This window comes from Pinus tabuliformis, chromosome 7, assembly GCF_031772625.1.
Source record: "Pinus tabuliformis cultivar Carrire ecotype Pingquan chromosome 7, CPIR1, whole genome shotgun sequence".
Lineage (NCBI taxonomy): Eukaryota > Viridiplantae > Streptophyta > Pinopsida > Pinales > Pinaceae > Pinus > Pinus tabuliformis.
The window spans coordinates 1,601,201,439-1,601,206,462 of record NC_142293.1 but is presented as its reverse complement, the minus strand read 5'-3'; positions in this window follow the sequence as shown (position 1 = coordinate 1,601,206,462).

The following is a 5,024-nucleotide window of genomic DNA, read 5'->3' as shown; positions in this document are numbered from 1 at the left end:
ATTTTCTATTTAAACAAATTAAATCTACCAGTTTGGACTGATCTCCACACAGGGAGGATCAATTAGCCACTATACCCCTTTTTAATCATTTTTACAATAAATAGACACTCTCATATTTTTAAATAAATAAAATCAACTAAACTGTTTATCTTTCATCCCCTTACTAGTCACAACATGTGATCATGCTATCACATTTCTGACTAGGCCTGAATGCTCCTGCATCAGACTCTCAAAGTTGAAAGTTTCCATGGACTTGTGTTCATGAGTCTTTCTGCTTCCTCTATTGTAAACTTCATCAGATTTCATTTCCCAACTGGCTCCCTGATCCCTTTCATTTGCAAGTGTATTTACTGCCTCCTTTGTTTCTCTTGGTTGCCAAACTTTTTGTTGTGGATGTCTTTTTGCTCTGCATTCATAAGAATCTCCTTTGCATAATGTTTTGGTGTTGATACCCTGTATAAACACCTCCTCAAACGACATAAATCTATGTTTCTTTATCTGCTGCTGTCTTGTCATTATTCCAATAGAATTGATCTCCATCTTCATGTATTTTCTCATGTCCTGTACCTAACTGTTCCTTTTGACTTCTGACTCGATCACCAGCATCTCCTTCTATCTATAAATCAATTTATTTATGTTGTTTTGTATATCCTTCCAAATTCCCTTGATTAGCTGACTTTAACAATTTCTTATACTCATTATCTTTGTAGTTTTCATCATCCATCTATCAAATAGCTTAAGTAGAGTCTTTCCAATCCCAAAAGAAGATTGTGCATTGTTTAATACAAGAACATATATCCTTTCAGCTATATTGTCCTCTAGCTGCAATAACTTGTTTAAGAGCTATGCCAACTCTCCTTCCTCTATTCCAAGCTTCTAAGTCAACTCGTTGCTTACTCTCATCTTCTTGTTTCCATAAAGAAAATTGACCTTCTGCAGCTCCAGAATTTACATCTTCCTTCATATTTATTAGTGCAAACATATCTCCAAGAGTAGTTTTTCCTTCATCCTGAAAATCACATTCAACAATTAATAATTCAAAGTCAGAAAATATATTACATTTTCTATCTCTGTCTTCGTTAATTCTGCTCCATAAGTTTTTTGATTTGTCATCCTCTTGATGTATATATGACATGTCAAACTTGTCACATTGTCTTGTCTTGAAAAAATCTTCTTTGTCTTCACTTTGTTCTGAATGTTGTCTAAGTTCTGAATTCTGTTCTCTGCTCTTCTCCTTGGCCTTCCTTCCTTTCACACTCCTTTTCATTCTTCCTGTTCCTTCCTTACAAATCTGTAAGCCACTGAGTTGTCTTTTCCATTCCTCCTTAGTTTCAATCAAAATCTGCCAATCTCTGAGTTTAGAACCTAAAGTTCTATTTGTTTCCATACAAGAAACAAAGTCACCATATACCATAGGTTTCCCATTCCACTATTGAGTCCCTTTCACAATAGTGAAGATTACTATCAACATCATAAATATCACCTTCCACTGTTCCCCTGGGTTGCTCACTGCATATGCATTGTTCATAAAAGCATCCTTACCTTCATCCTCTAAGATTTCCTGTCTATTTTCAGTTTGCTGTTTACACTCACCTTTACTCTTTCTGCAATTTGTACAGATAACATTGTCTTCAATCTCCAGCTGTGCATCAATGTCTATCGACCTCTCTTTGTGTTCCTGTTTATCCTCTTTTCCTTTCTTCTTCATAACCTTGAATGGATTAACTGTACCTCCTTGGGTTGAATTTTCTTTATAAACCTTGGTTCTATCATCTTCCACAATACACTCTTTAGTAAGAGTCCTTTCCATTAATGATCCATTATGTCCTTTCAAGATTATTTCTTGTCCATTAACTATCAATACAGGTTCATAATTTTTGAATAAAAATTGAAGAGACAATTCCATTACCTCAAGTGTTTGTACTGCATCTACACTCTTGGTTGCTCCTTCCATAAGGTTGTCTTCATACCTCTTTTCTACTTCTCCTTTTGCAATCTGCAGCTTCCTTTTGTCTTCAGACTGTCTGCCATCTTTCTGCCAAGTCTTACTGGATTCATCATCTTCATCTTCTTTAGTAGTCTTCAACATTTTTCCATCTCCAATGTCCTTGAACACATGTTTAATCAAGAATTTCTCTATTACATCCATTTCTTCTAACAGTTTCATTTCTTCAACAACCTGCATAAACATATCCTCTAAAGGTTGTTCATCACCTGCATACATACACAAATCATTAGTTTCAAAAATTCTAGGCTCCTTTTTCTTCGATGTTTCAATCATCACATCTCTCTGCTGATTCGAACTTGTCCAACAGTTTAGGAAATCATCAATGATTCCTTCCTCAGTAAGGTAAACCTCTTTCTTGTGTCTACAATAGCTATCTTCCATCTCTAACTCAGCTGCTCTGAGTTCTTCTCTTAATTTGATATACTTTCTCCTCTTTACTTGTTTCTGCAACAGCTTCCACTTTATCTTCTTTCTTTTCATAGTCCAACCATATCTTCGGTTTCCTTCACCTTTTTCTAGCAACACTATTATGGCATCCATAATTGCCTTAAGTTCTGTAATTTCTCTATCAAATACCTCTTAACTCATCTTCTCTCATTTGCCCTGTTCCTTGGTATCCTCTGTTCCTCCGCTGTGGCTTCTCTCTGAACCCCTACTATGATTATCAGTAGTCATTTCCTTGTTATCTCTATGAGCTTCTCACTCACTATGAGCTGCACTAAGCCTCTGTGACAACAAGTCCTTCCTGCTATCACTTACCTCACCAATCCCTTCTCTGGACTTGGCCTTTTGGTAAGCACTGGTTCTCTATCTCTGGAACCTCTTGAGCATCCTCTTCTGCTCTCTTTAGGCTTGTATCCTCAACTCACCTTCTCTTGAGAACACTTTAACTGTTCTCCCTGTCCAACTTTCAGCTGGAATATTTAGGTTCACTACCACTAACACAACTCTTCTCTTTCTTTACACAGTCTGCTACTGTGTGTTGCTGCTATCACTCTCTTCCCTTTATAAAAAACAATTCAAATGAACCAATCATCAAAATACAACTCATACCTGCTAATCTATCTCTTTCATCTTGCTCTGGCTGGACAATACACATGCTGCTTTACCTTTCGCTGTCTGCACTTCAATCCTTCTTTCAACCAAATTCCTGTTCTTGCTGAGTACATCCATATTCACTTTCTTTCCTTACAATAGTTTTGCTACAATTTCATTACCTGCATTCACCTACACATACCATTAAAGCTTTAAAACTACAAGATCCTTTCTGATCCTATCTTCCTCAAATCCCTTTTTCCACAGTCTCTCTTGAATAACCAACTGAAGTCTTCATTGCCTGTAACATGTCAGAATTCTTCTGTGCATGACTCCTTGCACTCTATTCTCCCTCTGTGTCAGATCCATTACAAGGCCAATTATATATGCTGGAAAATAAAATTCAGTCCCTCAATCAATCTCCACAGAGCATTAATCTTGCTCTGATACCAAATGATGCAGGGTTACCCTGCACATACCCACAATATGCAATAATCTGCATAAATATAATTGTCCCAGGTGTTTAACTCCCTAAGGAGTCAAAAATTCAAAGCATGAATGGTTAAAGCCCTCTATAACAGTTCCTTTCCATCGGAACACAATCACCCCGCTTTAAACCCTCTATCGGGACTATTCAACCCCTTATTCACATATATATTAACCTTTCTCCCTTATAACATGGGTTAATATATATAAACACACAAAACCATATATCGACGCTTAATTCCTCTTTAAATCAATTACAAAGGAAATATCGTGCAACCATACCTTTCTCTGCTTTCTGTACAGACTCTGCACAGTCCCCGAGGTTTAACCTCATCGCAATCGGCTATCGGCTTTGTCTATGGTTCCTCATCGCCCCTTCTTTCCTGATATGTGACTTTCCCTTTTAAACCCAGGAAATACACTATCGGCACTTAAATATCATTAACCCATTTACAAAGAAAAACTCCGCCATAACACATATATCGGACTTCAAGTTCATTAAGCCTACGTATATAATATATCGGGTCCACACCTATGTCGCTCCACTTCGCCAATAAGCCGAAGTCTGATTTCCCGATCGCCGATCGCCTTATCACTATCGATGTATTACGTATGCCTTGTCCGATCGCTGCCACTCGAACTCATTGATAACGCGATTTGTGATTAGATCTAGACCGTCGATCTAATCTTGATCCGACGGTCCACATTTAATCGCAGGATTGCGATCGCTCCATTTCAAAGGTTCACTCCGATGTTTTCAAAAGGCTTATGCCGACGTGATTTAATCCTGGCCATTGATCTAAATGATCCAACGGCTACTGAGCGTCAATATTTAACTTCTCAATCTTCCTCTTACTTGGGTTTTTACGCTATTTTCAGTGTTGTGATGGCTTGCAGTTTTCCTTTAAAAGGTTCTGGTCCCTTGTTTTTTTCGATGCGCCCTTCCTCCTGAGCTTCCTCTCTTGAACCCTTTAATGGATTCACAGATTCCTCACGCTTCTCTGTCTCTCTTTCTCTTCTGTGGATACCACAGAACTCGCCCTGCATACACACTTACACAGAATGGCTATTCCCAGCTAGATTATCATTCTGCATGCGAATTACTTAATTATATAAACTGGAATCAAATCATTGAACACACACACACAAATATATATATAAAGATTTACAATCAGGTTATTTCATCTCTCGCCTGATCTTTCACATTAGTGGCCTCTATCTCGACTTTGCCCATAGGCTACAAACCACTCCAGATATCTAACCTCTCTCAAAACATCTACCTATCTAACCTATCCAACCTCGCTCTCCTAGTCTAGCTAACCTATGAATTAGACAAAATCTCACAATTTATACAAAAGTGGATTCGTGAACCAATTCTGGTTCAAAACCAAAAATCTCTCACTCTCTCCTAAAAAGTCTCTTCTGTTCCACTCTTTTCTAAACAACCACTAAATCAAGCTTTCAGTTTCCTCATTTTCTATTTAAACCAATTAAA